The sequence below is a fragment of the Myotis myotis genome, unplaced genomic scaffold, assembly GCF_014108235.1.
Source record: "Myotis myotis isolate mMyoMyo1 unplaced genomic scaffold, mMyoMyo1.p scaffold_m19_p_1, whole genome shotgun sequence".
Classification (NCBI taxonomy): Eukaryota; Metazoa; Chordata; class Mammalia; order Chiroptera; family Vespertilionidae; genus Myotis; species Myotis myotis.
The window spans coordinates 40015315-40037530 of NW_023416313.1; positions in this window are offsets into that span (position 1 = coordinate 40015315).

Genomic DNA, 22216 nt, shown 5'->3' on the forward strand with positions numbered 1-22216 from the left:
CAAATGAGTTCGCCGACCACTGCCCTAGACCCATCTCTTATCTCCTGCTTCTATGTCATTGGACCATAGTTGAAACTGGAAATAGTATATATGTCTAATTCATTATTGAATATTGGCTATTTCATTGCTAACAACTCATATTTTAAGTCTGTAAATTTCTGGATCAATTACAACCAATGCATTGGGTAATATCATTAGTTAAAAATAATTACAATACAAACAAACAAATAAGCAAGCATGGTTTATCTACAGATCCAGAATTTGGGCTTAATCTCTTACATTTAAAGGACTTTGAGTTGTCTCCCTGAGAAAAGCATAAATGCATTTTTCATCAGAAAAGGATAATTAATTAAATATTTGATGACTACAGTATACATTGCATCAGTCATTGTAATTATTAAAATTATGATTCTATTTTCCTCCCAGAAAAAAAGTATGGTTTTACTTTTTGATCCCATTTAAACTTACAAATGTTTGCATGGGTCAATGAAATGTGAGCTGACCTGATATCTGTCACATCTCAATAGAAGCTTTAATAGCCAAGTAGAATTTTCAACACTTTCTTTCTCTTACCGTGGTGATCACTGAAACAAATATTAAGATGATTCCCTAATGGTTAAGTGACTAGGTTGAGCAGTGCTCCTTTTGAATGAATAGTGTTAAAAAAATTATTCTGACATGAGTTCACAATGACAAGAAAGAAGACTGGAATGAGGTTTTTAATTTAATTTTTTTTTTTTATTTTTTTTTTTAGCGAGAGATAAAGAGGAAGGGAGAGAGAGAAACATTGATGAGAGAAACATCGATCAGCTGCCTCCTGCACACCCCCTACTGGAAATCATCTATCTATCTATCATCTATCTATCTATCTATCTATCTATCTATCTATCTATCTATCATCTATCTATCTATCTATCTATCTATCTATCTATCGTATCTAATAAAAGAATAATATGCAAATTTACTATCACTCCAACACACAAGATGGTCGCCCTCATGTGGACACAAGATGGCCAACAGGGGAGGGGAGTTGTGGGTGATCAGACCTGCAGGGAAGGGCAGTTGGGAGGGACCAGGCCTGAAAGGGAGGGCAGTTGGGAATGATCAGGCCTGCAGGGGAGGGCAGTTCGGGGGAACCAGGCCTGCAAGGGAGGGCAGTTAGGGGTGACCAGGACAGCAGGGGAGTGGTTAGGGGCAATCAGGCAGGTGAGCAGTTGGGAGCCAGCAGTCCTAGATTGTGAGAAGGATGTCCCAGATTGGAGAGAGTTCAGGCTGGGCTGAGGGACACAATACGCCCCCTCACCCCCAGTGCACGAAGTTCGTGCACCAGGCCTCTAATATGTGTGTGTGTGTGTGTGTGTAAAATCTCATTTTAACTCACTGTATTTGGAATTTTCATGCTTATGTAAATTCCACATGCACATTTATTAAAATTTGATTTACTCCTGCTTATCATTCTCTATTAATTTGATTATTAGCCCAGCTAGCAGAAATAGAAGGTGAAAGGGAAAATAATTTCCTTAGTCCCTACAATGGCAATTTTCACATATTTGGAGCTGGAGGTTTTCAATCTCCACATGTCTGGATTATGGTTAACATTTCTTAAGATCAAATATGGTTGGAACAAATAGTCTTTAAATTCTCAGAAAAAAAACAAACTAAAAAATAGGTTACTGAACCTCAATGTGCCTAGTGAAGATGATCATAAATTCCATGTATACGACATCTGTTATATTTGTTGCCAGGATCTATTGCTCCTTATTTTGTTAATTGCATTCAAATTTCTGCTATGGAAACCACCTTCTCTCCTCCTCAGACCATGTGAATATAATAGGGCTGAACTTATACAGTTGGTATTGAATCAGACACTTGACATTGTTTTTTAGAGAAATTGTTGAAATATCTTAACCAATCTGGGGATTGTCCCAAGACACAAAGCAATAAAATCCTAGGTGTCTTTTTATTGCTTTTTCTAACTTTACATGTGGCATAAACTTGGGATTTCAGGTTTTTAACATGTGAGAAATCCACACTGAAATAAATAATGATTCAGGGTGAAATAAATCAAATGCTTGCCTGTGTCATGATATAAAGCGATTTTAAGTTCCCATATATCCTTTGATGTGCAGATATTTTTTTTCTTAAGTACATTTGAGTAGAATATTTCTAATAAACAAAAAATCAGGAGTAATTCATTCAGTTTTAAATGGTCACAGATCACAGACTTTGATTATAATTGAACACAGAAATGGATGTTGCAAGCAAACTGAAACAAGGGAAACTATTTCTGAGCAACAAACTCATTTCAGGCACTAAAATCAGAAAACAAAGTTTTCACAGCAATCCCATGAGAAAGATGGCACTAATTATTTTTCTTCTCAGTGTAATTATTAAGGCTCAGAAAGTATATGTGGAAACAGAATTTAAACTTATGTCTTTCCGATTTCAAATGTTTCATGATTTTCAACATTGATATTTATTGTGATTAAATCTCTAGTAATTCTACAAGGCCTGATAATAAAAATTTGTCCTCAAAGTTGGTTACCATAAGTTTACTTTTAGCTTGATGACTTCTATTGAGAACAAATATCACCCTTCCTTAACGTTCAATGTCATTTTTGATCAATAATCACAGGTTCCCAATAACAGAGCAAATGGAAATTCATTATCCATCCACAGAGTATTTTGAATACTTGTCAGACTAAGTATAACTTGCATCATGGCTAAACAGTGCAGTATAATTTCTCAAATGTTATTTCATTGAAACTAAATACAAGGAAGACTTATTATTTATACTGAAAATTCATATAAAAAGAAACAGAAGCTCCATTTTCTCCATTATTTTCTAAATAGTAATCTTGTTTTCTTTTTCACTTATCTTGCAATTGGTGGAAAGTGATTCAGCTACTGGAAAAGAATAAATGCTATAAATATTGAGAAAGTTTTATGTATCTAATTAATTATTTTTTTAAATATATTTTATTGACTTTTTACAGAGAGGAAGGGAGAGAGATAGAGAGTCAGAAACATCGATGAGAGAGAAACATCCATCAGCTGCCTTCTGCACATCTCCCACTGTGGATGTGCCTGCAACCAAGGTACATGCCCTTGACCGGAATCAAACCTGGGACCTTTCAGTCCGCAGGCCGATGCTCCATCCACTGAGCCAAACCGGTTTCAGAAAGTAATTAATTATTTTACATTAATTTAATTAGTTCTTAGTCAGGTTTTTCAAAATATTGGGCTAATATTTTTTCAGTGATTCATCTAAAATGATTAGAAATTATGCATTAAAAATTTAGAATTAAAAATAGAATTAAAAATTCATTTTTAGCAAATTTGAATGTTATACATTTATGGGAAATAAAAATAAAATTACTTTTATCAGAGAATCTTTATTAATCTAAGGTACCTTGGCATATATTCAAGTATCATAAGCTTTGGGATATTGTTTGGTGTTTAAAAATGTAATTATGAATACTTATAAATATTGTAATTCTAAATTCTGGTTAATATTTTTGTGTTTAACCAGCTCTCAAATTGTTTTATTTCCTCAACTTTATTTTATTTCTATTCCTCCAAGTTGTATTAATAGAAGCCAAATATTGATAGAAAACTATGGGAATATACATTTTAGGAGTCTAGGTTTCTTATGATAGATAATTTATACATATTGTTCATGTTCTTAAGCAATAGCTTCCAGTCTATATTTTTAAAAAAACATCTGTATGAAAACTTTACATCAAGAAAATAATAAATGGAGAAAGCTTTGTCAAATAATAATAAAGAAAGCAATGTACTTGGGAAAATATCATACAAATGAGGATAATCAACATAGTTATTATGTATTGACTGCTTATTCTTATGCTTACATTTAATATTTTTATGTTCTAAATCCTTTGGTAATAAAAAAGTTAACAGTTTATACTAAGTGGGAAGTCTGGATAAAATAATTTAAATCTATTAAGCCTATTATTATCATTAGTATTGTCATTTATAATTAACATAACACTAAAAATGTATCTATTTTCTACAGATATTATTTTTATTCAGGTTTGCACCCTGCTGTAACTTACTAAGATAGGAGCACCATTACTATTTTATTTTATGTATTAAAAATTACAGGTTAGGGGGAACCAAGATGGTGGCATAGGTAAACACCTGTACTTGTTGCATCTCACAACCACATCAAAATTAAAGCTAAAAGTCAGAACAACTATCATCCAGAACCATGGGAAAGCTGGCTGAGTGGAAGTTCTACAACTAAAGAGGTAAAGAAGAATGCATTGAGACTGGTAGGAGGTGAGGAGGCATGGAAGAGGCTGGCACCCAGGTGAGCTGCTGTTTTAATCAGAAGGGAGATACAAACTCCCGCTTGCTCTGAACTCCAGTTCTGGGTGAGACTCAGGGGGAACCAGACACAAACGGGGAGAAACTGGACTGCCTGGCATTGGGACAGGAACAGGAGGGCGGCTTTCTTTCAGATGGAGGTGCACGCAGCAGTCATTGTTCCTGCACAGGGAACTCTCTGGTGCAGGGCTGACTGGCAGCCATTGCTATTTGCTCTGCCCCAGTGATTCCTTGAGACCCTGATCCACCCAATTTACAACCCCACCCAAGCTATGCTCACAGGGTTTTCATATGAATGGCATATCCTTTCTCAGCCTAAAACCTGTGAAACAGGAAGCAGCTGGGTCAGGGAGCCCCAAAGCCATCAATCTGGCAGCAGCAGCCTGCCTTGCTACACAGTTGGGCCTTGTCTGGGAACTTCCAAATCTGATACAAAGAGGAGGAATCTGATACAAAGAGGAGGAATCTGCAGATCTCTCTGTAGATCCTATTGGGTGACCCCAGGCAGTGGCTGACTTTGATCCAAGAGCCAGTGTACCCAGTGGTCAGTGTGAGACCATACCAGATTATATCTCTTCACATACATAAGTGACACACTCAAGGGGCAGACTCAGTGAGCACCAAAGCCCCACTGAAACAAGTCCTGCCCCATATGAGTGTCTCCTGCACAGCAGCTCTTCCATTGTAGACACAGCTGGTCCTCACAGCCAATTGGCCTGGAGGTCAATTCCTCCCAGTGATACCAACAACAATCAAGGCTTAACTACAGCTGATAATGTCAACTCCATAACTACAGGAGAAACCAAGATGGCGGCATAGGTAAACACCGGAGATTGCTGCCTCGCACAACCACTTCAAAAATACAACTAAAATATGGAACGGACATCACCCAGAACCACAGGAAGGCTGGTGGAGTGGAAATTCCACAACTAGAAGGAAAGAGAAAAGCATACCGAGACTCAGAGGTGGCTCAGTGCGGAAGTGAAATACTAAGGTGCAGAGGTGCACGCAGGGCTGGCGGCTGAGGGCATGGTTGTCTGTTTCAATCGGGAGGGAGTCTCAGGCTCTGAGCTCCAGTTCCGGGAGAGTCTCTAGGGACCCATACTCAAATGGGAGAAGCGGGACTGTCTTGCATTGGTCGGAACTCGAGGGCAGCTTTCTCTCCAAGGTTTGCAGCAGTTGCTGGGACACTGAGAGGCAGAGCCTCTGGGGACCAGACTGAGAGCAACCATAACTGGGATCCCCTGGGACCCGCCCCGCCCAAGCCCTGCACAGAGGAATTTGCCGGATAGCCTCAGGCAAAGGCTAGATTAGCACCTCCCTAGAGGACAGAAGTTCTCCCACTGCAGACACAGATGATTCTCACAGCCAGTTGGCCTGGAGGTCAAATCCCTCCCAGTGTTACCTACAACAATCAAGGCTTAGCTACAACAAGACTGCGCCCAAAGACCACAAGGGGGTGCACCAAGAGTGTCTACCTCAGGTAATTGGGACACTTAGCACAGAAAGCCACTCTATCGACACAGTAAAGCATAAAAAATGCCGAGACAAAGAAACAGAACACAAATGACAGAACTGGAGGAAAGCAGACTGCTAGATATAGAATTCAAAACCACACTTTTGAGGTCTTTCAAGAGTCTTCTAGAGACTGCTGATAAACTTAATGAGCTGTAGAAGAAATCTAATGAGACCCTCGATGTTGTGATAAAGGACCAACTAGAAATTAAGCATACACTGACTGAAATAAAGAATATTATACAGACACCCAACAGCAGACCAGAGGAGCGCAAGATTCAAGTCAAAGATTTGAAATGTGAAGAGGCAAAAAACACCCAACCGGAAAAGCAAAATGAAAAAAAAATCTGAAAATATGAAGATAGTGTAAGGAGCCTCTGGGATAGCTTCAAGCGTACCAATATCAGAATTATAGGGGTGCCAGAAGATGAAAGAGAGCAAGATATTGAAAACCTATTTGAAGAAATAATGACAGAAAACTTCCCCTACCTGGTCAAAGAAATAGACTTACAAGTTCAGGAAGCACACAGAACCCCAAACAAAAGGAATCCAAAGAGGACCACACCAAGACACATCATAATTAAAATGCCAAGAGCAAAAGACAAAGAGAGAATCTTAAAAGCAGCAAGAGAAAGAAACTCAGTTACCTACAAGGGAATACCCATACAACTGTCAGCTGATTTCTCAACAGAAACTTTGCAGGCCAGAAGGGAGTGGCAAGAAATATTCAAAGTGATGAGTACCAAGAACCTACAACCAAGATTACTTTATCCAGCAAAGCTATCATTCAGAATTGAAGGTCAGATAAAGAGCTTCACAGAAAAGGAAAAGCTAAAGGAGTTCATTACCACCAAACCAGTATTATATGAAATGCTGAAAGGTATCCTTTAAGAAGAAGAAGAAGAAGAAAAAGATAAAGATACAAATTATGAACAACAAATATGCATCTATCAACAAGTGAATCTAAGAATCAAGTGAATAAATAATCTGATGAACAGAATGAACTGGTGATTATAATAGAATCAGGGACATAGAAAGGGAATGGACTGCCTATTCTTGGGGGGAAAAGGGGTGAGGTAGATGCAGGAAGAGACTGGACAAAAATCGTGCACCTATGGATGAGGACAGTGGGTGGGGAGTGAGGGTGGAGGGTGGGTTGGGAACTGGGAGGAGGGGAATTATGGGGGGAAAAAAGAGGAACAAATGTAATAATCTGAACAATAAAGATTTAATTTTTTTTTTTAAAAAAGGCTTAACTACAACAAGATTGTACACACTGCCCACAAAGGGGTGCACCAAGTGTGTCCACCTCAGGTGACTTGGGAGTCTGAGCCACTGGGCCCTATTGGAATCCTCAGAGGATAACACCAAGACACATCATAATTAAAATGCCAAGAGCAAAACACAAAGAGAGAATCTTAAAAGCAGCAAGAGAAAAAGTTAGTTACCTACAAGGGAGTACCCATACGACTGTCACCTGATTTCTCAACAGAAACTATGCAGGCCAGAGGGAGTGGCAAGAAATATTCAAAGTGATGAATAGCAAAAAGTACAACCAAGAATACTCTACCCAGCAAAGCTATCATTTAGAACTGAAGGTCAGATAAAGAGTTTCACAGACAAAAAAAGCTAAAGGAGTTCATCACCACCAAACCAGTATTATATGAAATGCTGAAGGGTATTCTTTAAGAAGAAGAAGAAGAAGAAAAAGGTAAAGATAAAAAATTATAAACAACGAAGAGACAACAAATATATATCTATCAACAAATGAATCTAAAAACCAAATGAATAAAAAAATCTGAACAGAATAAACTGGTGAATGTAATAGAATCAGGGGCATGGAAAGGGAGTGGACTGACCATTATCGGGGGGAAGGGGGTATGGGGGGTGCGGGAAGAGAATGGACAAAGAGCTTACAGTTATGGACGAGGACAGTGGCGGGGGGCGGGGGGGGGGGAAGGCCTGGAGAGGGGTGGAAACTGGGTGGAGGGGAGCTATGGGATTATAAAAGAGGAAAATCTGTAATAATCTGAACAATAAAGATTTTAAAAAATGAAGGTTAGAGAATTTAAGTGACAGACACCTCTACCAAACATTTAATTCAAGAGTACTTATAAATTGCTTCTCTTCTATATATGTTCAAAGTACAAAGATAAATACACAGTTTTTAATAAAGAAGTGCAATTTTAACATATTTTAAAATTCATTAAAATAAATTATAAATTCTGTTGATTCTATACATTGATCCATATCCTGTAAACATACTAGTACACATGCAATTTATTTTTCTTATATTTTATGTCTTAAAGGTCAATATTGAATAACATAAAGTTATGGAGTTGGAGGTTTCTATGGATACCGAATAGCTACATTGAAAGGACTTGTTATATTTTTAATTACCTGTTTGTGGCAAAAATCAAAGACCAGGTGTTCTTTGATTATCATTGTGAACACATATATCTGGTAGAAAAATAAAGCACAATATCTGCTTAATAATTTAAAGTGCCTATATTCATCAAATAATGAAGCTAAAATTTCTATTACTATATATTTATTAAGTATGTTTATGCCTTTCTGTAAAAGAATTTCATTGGTTTGTCAATATTATATGTGGAGATAAATTTAATAAAAAATTAAATTGTTTCACAAACCTTAAAAATAGTCTTCAGTTTGATGATTTCTTAGGAATAGATAATGTCAACTAGTTCCTATTACTTTTGAATATTCAGAGTTTTAAATAGTGTAATTTGTATTATTTTATTAAAATGAAATTGCAGGCCTGTCCAGTTATCACAGTGGTTAGAGCATCACCCCCAGGATCTTTGAAGGATCACGGGTTTGATTCCCCACCAAGGGCATGTGCCTGGGTTGTGGCTTCAAACCCTGGCCTTGGTCATGATGAGAGCAGGAGGCAACCACTTGATGTGTCTCTCTCATGATAATGTTTATCTCTCTTCTTCCCCTCCACTCCCTCCCTTTCACTCTCTCTAAAAACAATTAATGAAAAAAAAAATCCTCAGGTGAGGATTAATGAATAAAAAATAAATAATGAATAAATAAATAAATAGTCAAATTTGTAGTTTATTCCTAGGAATGTTATTTTAGTGTCATGCTATCAAAGACTATAAATATTCCAAACATTTTAAAACATAAAAATAAAGCAGAAAAAGCAGACACTGTATTTGTGAGCATCTATATTACTAAAAGAGTTATTCAATATATTTTCTTTAAGTGATCACAGGATATTGTAGTTTTGCAGATGAATAATGTACAATAGAAAAGTCTCCCAAGAGTAATTCAGCATGTCATTGAAGAAAATGTGCATTGTTATCATGTCTCCTATTATTCTGATCCAGTGCTCATCCTTTATATAAAGCAGTTCCTCATTCATTTATTCACTAAATGCTTATTGAGTACCTTCTAGGTTAAAATGTGAATGAAACATAGATAAATATTCATATTCTAGGAAGACAGATAATGAAATATCTAACTTCATGGAATAATTTTAAGGCTCCAGTAAAATGCTTGAAAGACATAGCATGTTACACAAATAGCTACATTGGTAGGACACTTTTTAAATGTTTGGAACCCAACAATATTGGAATTACATGATGGTTATCATGGCTATACTACCTAATATAGCACTAACAAAATTGGTTTAAATCATGGTTATATGACTAACATATACCTAATACTGCAGTATACCTAACATCTTGTAAGCTTGCAACAAGCTACAAGTCTTATCCTATATAATAAAGAGCTAATATGCAAATGGGTGTCACGCCCTTGTGCCCTCGTGCCCTTGTGCTGGGCCAGAGGACCTGAGGCTGTGCCAGGGGATGTGAGGCTGTGCCCCCTGCCTGGCTCTGGGGCTCCCCCCATCCCTGTGGGACTTGACAGGGGTGGGGTTGGATGGGTCTGCATCTTGCGGAATTTTGAGGGGTGCATGAGTGGGCAGGGACTTGCCTCTTGGTCCTGCGGCATGCCCCAGATTCTGACAGGAGGTAGATTTACATATACATTTTACTAATCTATTATAGAAAAAGGGCAAATATTAAAATATTTCCTCTAATTAATTCCCTTTTAATGTGCACAAATTTCATGCACCAGGCCACTAGTTTATGTAATAAAATCAAGTAGATTTAATAATTGTTAATTTGCCATTTTTATACCATAGGAAAATTTATATATAAAGACACATGTACCCAGTATATGGTGAACAAAGCATAGACTCAGACCCACTCTGTAGTTATGTGATCCTGAGATATGTTATTTTCAGCCATATACTTCTGTTTATGCATTTGTACATTTTTCTAAAACACCTTTTCTGCTGGTGATGTCCTTTTAAAAAATTGAATAAAAATGCTATTTGTAACAGAATTCATTAATTTGATTACACTAAAATGAAGAATTTTGCTTGACAAAGTTATAATAGGAGAAAATTAAAATACACAAATAGCCCTAACTGGTTTGGCTCAGCAGAGAGAGCGTCGGCCTGCAGACTGAAGGGTCTCAGGTTCGATTCTGGTCAAGGGCATGTACCTTGGTTGCGGGCACATCCCCAGTAGGGGGTGTGCAGGAGGCAGCTGATCAATGTTTCTCTCTCATCGATGTTTCTAACTCTCTATTCCTCTCCCTTCCTCTCTGTAAAAAATCAATAAAATATATTTAAAAAAAAAAAAAAACCAAAAAACCCCACAAATATTTTACCCAAAAAACACATATAGTATATTTCAATTTATATAAATTTCCAAAAAAGTATAAATTAAACTATTATATTTAGAAATCCTATCTAATAAAAGAGAAACATGGTAATTAGTGTACATCCGCTACCCTTCCCATTGGCCAATCAGGGTGATATGCAAATTAACTGCCAGCCAAGATGGCGGCCGGCAGCCAGGCAGCTAGAAGCTAACATGAAGCTTGCTTGCTTCAGTGACGGAGGACTCCAACGTTCCCCACCTGCCTTGCCGGCCTCTGAGCTTGCAGTTTGAAACACTGTTACAAATATAGAAGCTAAACAAAACCCCAGAAACCTGCTTTCAGCGAGTCTGTATCTCAGAGCTGGAGTTGATACAATGTTTCAATTATAGAACCCAAACAAACCAGATACCGGCTTTCAGCAGCAGAGGCCTCAGAGCTGGAGCCAGAGCTAAAGCTGGCCCAGAATAAAAAAAAAAGAAAAAAAGGAGCAGTTGGGATCTTCAGTCACCCGCCACCCTGAAAACAGCCCTCAGCCCCTCACCCAGACTGGCCAGGCACCCCAGTGGGGACCTCCACCCTGAAGGGTGTGTGACCAGCTGCAAACAGCCATCATCCCCTCACCCAGGCTCACCAGACACCCCAGTGGGGACCCCCACCCTGATCCAGGACACCCTTCAGGGCAAACCAGCCGGCCCCCACCCATGCACCAGGCCTCTATCCTATATAGTAAAAGGGTAATATGCCTCCCAGCACCGGGATCAGCGGAGCCGCGAGGCCTCCCGGCACCGGGATCAGCATGACAGGGGCAGCGCCCAAACCCCTGATCTTCCTGGGGCTCTGTGTGTGACAGGGTGTGATGCCCCAACCCCCCGCTCCCCATGGGCCCTGCTCTGTGTGTGATGGGGTAGAGCCATAACCTCCCCATTGGCCTTGCCCTGAGTGTGAGAGTGATCGGCCCTGCTCTGTGGGTGATAGAGGGCGGTGCCCCAACTCCCCTATCAGCCCTACTCTGTGAGTGACAGGGGGGAGCTCCTCAACCCCCTGATGGGCTCTGCTCTATGCATGACAGCGGGGAGCTCCCCAACCCCCTGATTGACCCTGCTCTGTGCATGACAGGGTACGGAGCTCCCCAACCCCCTGATGGGCCCTGCTCTGTGCATGACAGGGGGGAGCTCCCCAACCCCCTGATTGGCCCTGCTCTGTGCATGACAGGGTAAGGAGCCCCAACCCCCCTGATGGGCCCTGTTCTGTGCATGACAGGAGACAGCGCCCCAACCCCCTGATTGGCCCTGCTCTGTGTGTGACAGGGTTGGCACCACAACCTCCCCGTCGACCCTGCCTTGAGTGTGACAGGGGGCAGTGCCCCAACCCCCCAATTGGCCCTACCCTGAGCGTGACTGAGGGTGGCATTGCAACTTCCCAATCCGCCCTGCTCTGTGCATGACAGGGGGCAGCGCCCCAACTCCCCATTGGCCCTGCTCTGAGCCCTACCAGGGGCTGCACCTAGGGATTGGGCCTGCCCTCTGCCACCCGGGAGCAGGCCTAAGCCAGCAGGTCATTATCTCCTGAGGGGTCCCAGACTGCAAGATGGCACAGGCTAGGCTGAAGGACCCCCCTCCCCCGCGAGTGCACAAATTTTTGTGCACCGGGCCTCTAGTATCCTACATAATAAAAGGCTAATACGCAAATAGACCGAACAGTGGAACAACTGAACAACCAGTCACTATGACGTGTGCTGACCACCAGGGGGTATGCATGAAACATGGCAGGTGTCAACAGCAGGGGGCAGAGCTCAGGGCATGGTGGGTGTAGGCTGAGGTGGGATGGTGGACCACGTGAGCAGGGGTGCCAGACCAAGGCGGGTTGCCGGTTGCTGTCACTGGGACATGCCTCTGGTAGTTACTGAAAATTTTTTGTTCCCACATGCCATGGTCCTGCCTGGCACTCACACCTGCTGCCAGTGCCAGGCGCCAGCCCCAATCACTCGGCACAGTTGGTGTGAGCAGCAGCTGCCAGTCCTGATTGCCCCTCAGGGCTTCTCCACCTCCCCCTGGCTCCTGAGGGGTGATTGGGGCCAGCAGCGGCTTCTCACACCCCATACCAGCAACAGTCCAGCTCACACACCATGCTGGCACCAGCCCCAATTGCTCTGTGCCATCAGCGGTGCGAGTGGGGCCGCTGCCATCAGCGTGTGGGAGCAGCGGTAGTGGGAGCAGGCCTGCCAGCAGACAAGGGACTGGGGCTGCAGCAGGAGGGGCTAGACAGGGGTGCAGAGGATAGGCCGAGTCCCTCCCCTGTGCCCACCGCAGTCTCACAGCCCACAGTTCCTTTCAAGGTTCACGAATTCGAGCACTGGACCCCTAGTACTAGCATATGATAAATTTAAAAAGAAAGAGAAAGAAAAACAAAAGCACCAAGACATTGTTTTTCTCTAAATTAAGGGGAGAGGGTGATGATTTACAAGAAACATATTGTAGCTTCTAGCAAAGTTCTATTTCTTGACTGCATTTGTTGTTTTTTACATTAAAATATGAGATAAAAATAAAGTCAAGAAAACAGCTCAAACATAAGTGAATACAAGAGAGAAGATATGAAGGCAAACAGGGTTCATTGGGGAGGTGTCACACTGCTTACTGGAAGTGCCAGAAAAAGAAGACAGATATGTAAATTAAGCCTAAAACATCATTGGAGGCAAAAATGACAAAACTGAAGTTGTCCTACTTCAGACACATTATGAAAAGCCAATAATGCTTGGAAAAATAGATGGCAGCAGGACAAGAGGAAGAAAATATAAGATGGCTTGACTTTATAAAAGGAATTATAGGCGTGAATCTATAAGGAGCTGAGCAGCACTATTGAAGACAAGACATAGTGGACATCAAAATTTATAGGGTCACCTGGAATTGGAGTCAACCTAATGGCACATGACACACATAAAGATTGAAAGGACACACCAAGTGCTAAACACAAAGAATGAAAAAGGCCTCACATCTATGCAGACATCTCTTCATAACATTTGTGAACACCAAGGCAAGAAAATAGGTCTTGAAATCTGCTAAAATCTTCTAATGTGTAAAATGTAGTTTACTTACAGGGCAATAAGGTTGGAACCTACTTCTTTTCAGCAACATAGAACACCATAAAGAACAAATAAATTGCCTATAGTGTCCTGAGAAAAATATGTAATTGGTAAAGCATATTTTTTTCCCCAGAAAATGTTTAATGAAATAAATCAGGGGAGAATTGTGACATTTTCAGATATTCATGTGTTTAAAAAGAAAACCTCCACATTCTATTTCTTACAGTGATATTTAAGGATTAACTCTAGCTTGCTGAAATTATAAATAATGGAATACATGGGATCCAGTGAATATTGGTGCCATCCAGAACAGTGATTAGGGACTTAGCACATGCATTTTGGAGAAACATAATTCAGACCACAGTATCAGGAAACCCCACATTTAATATGTTATTTTTAAGTATGTGACTTGTTATTGTATACATATATAATCTTGATAAAAGTGAATGTGATTAAATATATCAGGCTCTATTAAAAACAACAACAATGCAACTTACCAAGTGGGCCATACCTAAATTAATTAGCAAGTGCCAGATAGGTATTAAAGTGTTATCTAAAAGAGAGGAGAAATATAAGTAATACTTTCAACATTAAAGGTTTAATAATAAATAAAACAGAAGAGAAATATAAAAACAAAAAATCTTGTTCCTGTTTCTCATTATGTAGCTTTTTAACTATGAATTATCAAGGGGAAAAAAGCCAATAAACATGAAGGAATCACAGGGATAACTTTTAGAAAGCTAATTGCCCTTTGAAAAAATGATGCAGAAAATGTCATAATTCATTACATTCATTCTATGAGCAAGCAATTCTGATACTATTTATGGTGTTAAAAAGCCTCAAGAATGAAAATTTCCACAGTGCTTATGGCTCCATCTTTCAACTAAAATTAATTAAGTAACTTTAATTAACATCAAACACAATTATTATGAAGAACATATAATTGTAAATTGAATGAATTATGTACCTTGACAAAGTTGGTTTTGTTTCTGTAAAAAAAGATGATTACTATAATTCACTATTTTAATAGGTAATTGAGTAAAATTCATACTGTTCTTAATTGTTGTTGAAGTTAAACAAATATCAATATGTGCTATAACTCAAAATTATTCATATAACACCCAAAATTAACAGGAAAAATGTAACACATATTATTCTATAAAAATAAACAGAGATACAAGACTCCACATATGAAAGTGGAATGTAAGGAGTATCCTGGCACAAAATATTTACTATATAGAAATGCAGAAAACATTAATATCCATAATGTTGTAAAGGGCCTGTACATTAATAAGAAAAATAACCCAGCTGGTGTGATTCAGTGGTTGAGCATTGACCTATGAACAGGGCACATGCTCAGGTTGCAGGCTCAATCCCAGGGAGGGGACATGCAAGAAGCAGCTAATTAATGATTCTCTTTCATTATTGGTGTTTCTATCTCTCTATCCCTCTCCTTTCCTCTCTAAAATCAATAAAAATATTTTTTAAAATAAAAAATAATTAAAAGAAAAATAACAGATCCTAGAAAAATCAGAAATGAAAATATATAGTCCATACAAGAGAAAATGCAATTATTTCACAAATATATGCACATATTCTTTATAAGGACTCAAGGAACCAGGAAAGTGAGGTGATGAAAGAGTAAGAGCCAATTGGAAGATGCATTATCAAGCTGGTCAGTGGAAAGGTGATTAATTACTACATCCCCTGGACCTTACTCATGTGAAACTATTTATGTAGTATGCTATATCTTAATAGAGAGAAATAAGGGAACCAATTTTCCTAATCTAATACTCCTCATCTTCCATGAGTGAAAGGTTCATCATGTTTTGCAATAACTTGTACATGGATGGGCCCACGGCTGGGCCCAAGATGTACTGCATCTTTCTGTCAGCAGGGACAGATATCCTGGGCCAGGACGTAGGTTTTGTTTTGATACATCTGTGGGCAACATGAGAAACTGCTACTCTGGACACTTAGGCCTACAGCAATAGAAATCATAGTAATCTGACTTTGCAAAGAACATGAGTTAATGCCAGAGCTAATCAGGTCAAATGGCAAAAACACAAACTGGAAGGTGAACCATCAGCCATCTATAGAGGATCCAGATCAAAAGAAGAAACAAACAAAGCAAGTTAATAATAATGTAAACTTCTCCACCTATAAGAATAAAAGCATAATATGCTAATTAGACCGGACGAAGCCAGGGCTGTGAGGGAAGCCTGCGTCCCTGGTGCTGGAGGGAAGCCGGTACTGGCAGCCGGGGGAAGGAAGGCCTACTCTTGCACGCATTTCGTGCATCAGGCCTCTAGTCAGTAATAAAAAGCATTTGTGTGTCAATCATGCTATGGTGTAAGACAAGTGCTTTGCATTTAATCTTCACAATGGTCCTATAAATAGGTAGAATTATTATGCTCACTTTATATGTGAGAATACTAAGGTTTAAAAATTTTAAGTAATTCAAGTAAGGTCAAATACTGTATCTAAAAATAACTGGAATTGAGATATTATTGCCGGCAGTCTGCTTCAGATTCTCAGGCACTTACTTACTTTGTCAACCTATGGTTATTAGTGCCAATTCAATGCCAACAGGATTACCAATTTGGAGTGTGGTAAAGAATGAAACTTCATACAGTGCAAAACAGCTCAATGGTGATACAGCACAATTGTGAAAACAGCAAGGCTGAGAGGCAACCCTGGGGCCAGGCTCCTCTCAGGCTAGACAGCCCTGTTCAGCTCCTGGAAAGTGTGCTCTGCTCTGCACTGTGCCAGATGCTTGGTGCTGTGTTGGTCTGCTTTTGTCTGCTCCACTCCTCTGGGTTGTTTCACGCTGCTCAGCCAGGGAGACACAGTCTTCATTTTTTAGTGGAAAGGAAAATTGCACTTTCCCAGCCAGAGGGGAGTGGGCTTATATAGACAGAAGTCCCCACTCCCACTTCCTTAATTGGTCCATCCTCATGCAAATGAGGACCCCAAATCCTATCAATTAGATTGGTCCAAAAGGCACTGTCCTGATTGGTCAGAATAATGCCCCTCTGATTGGTCAGAGTTGTGCAGATGTGATTAGACGGGAAAAGTCTCAGACCTATTGGTTGAAACAGGACCCTAGGAACGCCTTTATAAGGGCTAGCTCAGATAGCAGAACCACGAAACACAATGCAGACAGGCAGTTCAGGATAAAGGCAGGCTGATAATCACAGAAGCTTCTATGAGAAGTGCAGTTTTCATGACAAGCCTCTGTGCAAAAATGGCTTCTAAGCTCTGCTTTTTCTATTTGAGTCCAGTTAGCCATCAGGAGTCCTTCTTAGTGTTTTGTTTGTGTTCTGTGCGTGTGTGTGTGTGTGTGTGTGTGTGTGTGTGTGTGTGTTTCTGCCTCAGTGTTCAAACCATACACACATTTAGAAAGCTTGCATTTACAAATGCATAGAAATTTTCTGGAAGGGCACACCACAAGTTTTTAATAGTATATCACTCCATAGAGTATAATTAGGTAACAATGAGAACATTTCGCTTTTAAGTATTTGAGCACTTTAAGCATTTTCAAGGCATACGCATTAATCGTATGATTAAAAACATTAAATGAAATCCCCTTGGGCAAATAAATTATTTCATGTGTGATTGCCCTCCTTATGCAAACAGGCTCCAGTTCATTGACTTCATTCTTCACCAAGCAACTTGCTTAGCTCTCTCCCTTCTTTCAAGGCTAGATATCTCAAAGGTCTGTTTATTAGTTCCTCGTACAACCTGCGCCTCTAACCCCTTAATTACCAGTCATCTTCCTTTTATTTACATTCAGTTTTGAATCTTCCCTTTCAAATATTACCAACCAATAATGTATACTTCAGTCCCATGATCTCCATTCCTGAAATACAGTATTAGTCTTCAAGGATATATAAGAAGAGAATAATTTAAATTGTATGAATTAAGATGACTAACTGGAAAACTAAATTAAACTCTCAGGTATTTTATTAATATTATTTTTATCTTGAAGAAATCAAACCCAATGTGATTTAAAAAAGATATAAAGTATTTTTAGAGCATTTTTAGGGGAAAAAAATTGAACGCCAAGTAGGATCAATTGGTAACCAATATTTGCCCTAAGGATTAATTTGTCATAACAGTTATGTTGAAGTCGCTCTGTGTTTGTAAGTTAGATTCTCCTGCCCTCACTTTTCCCAATTTTCTTGGCAAACCTAGAACTTTCATCTTTGTGTGTAAACTCCTGAATCAAGATGAACATGGGACATAACCCATTGTAACTCTTCCAGGACTTTGTGTTGCCTGTATAATAACTAAAATCCTTAATATGCTCTACAAAGTCACTGCCTTTTTTCACCTCCCTACTTTACCTCACAATAATATCTCCCTTTATCTTTGTGCTCCAGGCCAATTGTCTTTCAGTTTTTCAAGAATATTATCTTCTTCCTGTCAAAAATATGTCACAGTGAATTTTGCCTCTACCTTCTACCAGGTATAGGTGACTTCTACTCAATTTTCCGAATTCAGCTTAAATTTTGTTTTCTTGGGAACATTTTTTTCTGACTTCCCCAGATCAGATTGCCTTCACATATATTTCAATATATTAGTGAGGAGACAGAAGGAAGCTAAGTAGTCAGGAATTGGGACCATGGGTCATGGAAATAGAACAAGAACCCAACTAGGTGGAGTTACCGAGACACCTCAACTGGGTTGGAAAGGAAGGATGCAGGCAAGAGGCATGAACTTTAAAATGTATGGATATTACTAAGACAGACATCATGCAGATATCCAATCACAAGATAGTAAGGCACATAAACCATTTACAAGGATCTTGATAAGGTAAAATTCTTTGAAAGGAACTAACAAGAATATATACACAAAAGTGTGCATGCTTCTTCTTCCTCTAACCCCCAGCACAGCACACAATGGATACCTGACGTCTGTACCTCCACACATGGACAAATAGACTTTAATTAGTTTAGATGCTGAACTACTCCTGAGTATAACATGAAAAGAAAACTCTGGACATTGGGCTGCTCCTGGAACCCCAGCTGCACCTTTTCCAGGACTGGCTTCTCCCAATAAACTTAGGTTCCACTAACTGTTTTTGTCTGAGACTTCATTCTTCAGTTTTTGGGAGACAACAAACTTGGACTCAACCACCCACACTTTGGTTTCATTGGTATGATTCATTTGTTAAATTAACAAACCTAAATTTATATATTATTACCTGAAGTACATAATTTACTTAGATTTTCTCACAGTTTTACCTGTCTTTTTCTGTTTCAGAATTCTACCATGGATAGCACATTACATTTACTTACCCTGTCTCCTAAGGCTCCTTCTGCCTGTGACAGTTTCTAAGACGTTTCTTCTTTTAGAAGTCCTTGACAATTTTGATGACTTTACTGATTGCGTGTTTTGTAGGATGCTCCTCTGTTGGAATTTGTCTGATGTCTCTCATGATAAGACTGAGTATGTGGATTTTTCAAAGGAAAATCAAATGTAAATTGTGATTCTCATCATAACATATCAAGGATCTTTGGCCAAGCCCCTTGTGATTGTAATGCCCCTCATATTTTTGGCTGCTAGAATTATATAATTTAATTCTTAATTAGGCCTTTGTTCACAAGTCAATTGCTCTTCCTGCTTAACTCCTTTTGTTCTTACAAATGTAGTCCTAAGTTGCTGATGTTCTGTCTCTTTGTTACACAGGAGGAGGAAACTTCAGAATCCCAAAGAGAACTTATGAGTTTGTTTTGCTGAAGAAAAAATATCTTCAAGGTAGCTAGGATAACCTACTGATGCCCAAGAATCTGATGAGAAAAAGTGTGATCTGTGACTAAAAAAACAAACACAGACTTCTCTGTTCACTGGATCTCCCTGTCGCCATCCTTACCCTTAAAACTCTTCTGCTTGGTATGAAACTTCAGAGATGGTGTTTGGACATTAGATCATCATTTACCCAGGCTGCTGCTTCCTAAATAAAGCAACCTCTCCTTTCCACCCACCACTTGTCTCTGAGTGTTGGCTTTCAAGTGCTGAGCAGCCAAAACATATTTATTTATTTACTTATTTATTTTTTTGGTAACTGGTCCATACTATAAACATGACTTTTCACTATTGATATTAACCTTGACTTCCTGGCTGAGATTGTGTTAATCAAGTTTCTCAACTGGAAAGTTAATCTCTCCCTAGCCTACTCTAATGGAGTGGGGATTAATGATTCCTTTAAAAAATCTATCTATCTAGATGATGATAGATGATAGATAGATAGATAGATAGATAGATAGATAGATAGATAGATAGATGATAGATGATAGATAGATAGATGATAGATAGATAGATAGATAGATAGATAGATAGATAGATAGATAATTTTAGAGAGGAAGGGAGGGGAAGAGAGAGATAGAAACATCAATGATGAGTGAGAATCATTGATTGGCTGCCTCCTGCACACCCCCAACTGGGGATGAAGCCTGGAATCTGGCATGTGCCTTGACCAGGAATCAAACCATGACCTCCTGGCTCATAGGTCAATGCTCAACCACTGAGCCCCGCCAGCTTGGCAACGATTCCCTTTTATACTGGTGAAGTATCTACATATGTTGAAAACAATTACCTTAGAGGGTTTTTCAAATGATTAAACAAGATTTAAAAAAAAATGTCTACACTACAATAGGCACATGAAATAGTAACTATCTTCTATACTTAATAAAAAGGTAATATGCAAATTAACCATCACTCCATGACAAAGATGGCGGTGCCCATAGCCACAAAGATGGTGGCTTGTGTGTCCACTGGCCGGAGCCACAGAGCTAATGGACACACAAGCCCACAGTGGGCATCAAGACCCCAGCCCCAGCGCCACAGAGGCTGTGGCACTGGGCTGCTGGGGCAAGTGGAGACACAAACCTGCAGAAGATGGCCCTGATTTGGCTGGTTGCTATGACGCCCACTGTAGCCAGAAAATCAGTTGATCAGGGGTTGGGGCCAGAGGCCAACCTCGCAGCCCCTCCCCCCTGCTGGCCTGCCCCTGATCAGACTCTCCCATCCTGATCAAGAACAGGGTGCACAGAGCCTGGACCCTTCCTGGCAGCCCAGAGTCCATGGGGTTGAGAATTCTGATGGCCCTGCCCAGAGAGTAGAGGTGCCTGTCAGGCAGGGACAGGGACCACAGGCCTCCAGTGAGCACTGCAGAGGTGGCAAGGACAAGAGAGGGCCTGCGAAGGGGAAGGAGGCGAAGCTAGCTGACATTAGCCCAGAATCCGGCCCTTCCCCTCCAGAGGCAGCAGTACCTAAACCCAGAACCCCAGCCCCAGTAGAGAGCCCTAGGGAGGCTTCAGGAAGCTCTATGCAAAGCTGCGTGTTGAGAACGAGAGACTTCGTGAGGCCCTGACACAGACCACGCTGCGGCTGGTGCAACTCAACGTGGAGCTGGAGTGTGCCACGCAGAGGCAGGAGCGCTTTGCAGAGAAGCCGGCCCTCCCGGAGCTGGCGAGATTTGAGTGCAGGGCTCTGGAGTACAAGGCTGCTGAGCTGGAAGAGGAACTGAAGGGCCTGTCCAAACTCCGGGCTGACAACCAGCGCCTCAAGGAGGAAAATGTGGCCCTGATCTGCATCATCAGCAAACTGTCCAAGTGACCCCAGAGGACTTGCCCCTGCACCCGCATTTATACAACTGCTTCTGTCACATGCACCCTTTCTCCCATGTGAACATGAGGGACAGGGCTGCCGGGGAGTCTTTGAGAAGCCATAACCTCCCCTTTGGACCTCCAGGGTGGGAGGGAAGGACAGAGCCCCCAGGAGTCAAGGGGGCCATCTGAGGCCAGGATGGAGATGGGAGGCTGAGCCAGGTAGGGGGACCAGGGCTGCAGGCAGGACCAGGAAGGAACCGAGGACCAGGAAGTGCCAGGACCAGTAGCCAGGACCAGAGTGGCCACCAGTCACCCCTCCAGCCCCTGAGCAGGGATTTAGAATGTGCCAAGCATCCCACCGGCCTGGGCCCTGTGGGCCTGTATATAGGGTCTGTGTGCAATATGGAGGGATGTCTTCTATTTTTTGCTGCCCCAACACTTTCCCCGGCAGGAGAATGTATTTTTGAGACATAGCACAGGCACCACAAATAAAAGTCATGAAGTTGAAAAAAAAAAGTGGGCCGGCCGGCAAAATGTTCCCTCTCTTCCCCCCCGCCAGCCCTGCCTTCAATCAGCCTGCCCCACCACAATAGACCCATGGCTGCCTGCCCCTGATTTCAATCCCCTACCTCAATAGGGGGCAGGGCCGGCCAGCCAATCCTGAAGCCCCTCCCCCTGCCTGGCCCCACCCCAGATTGGCCCCCTCCACCCCGATCAGGCTGGCAGGGGCAGGGCTGGCCGGCCAACCACCCATGGCTCCTCACCCAAGCCACTGGCCACCATTGGCACACCCCACCCCATTAGGAGGTGTGGCCGGCTGGCCCACTGACCAGAGCCCCTCCCCATGGCCAGCCCTGCCCCCAATTGGCTCCCCCAAACCTAATCAGGCTGGCGGGGGGGGGGCATTTGGGGGAGATCAGGCTGGTGGGGGGGGCAGTTGGGGGTGATCGGC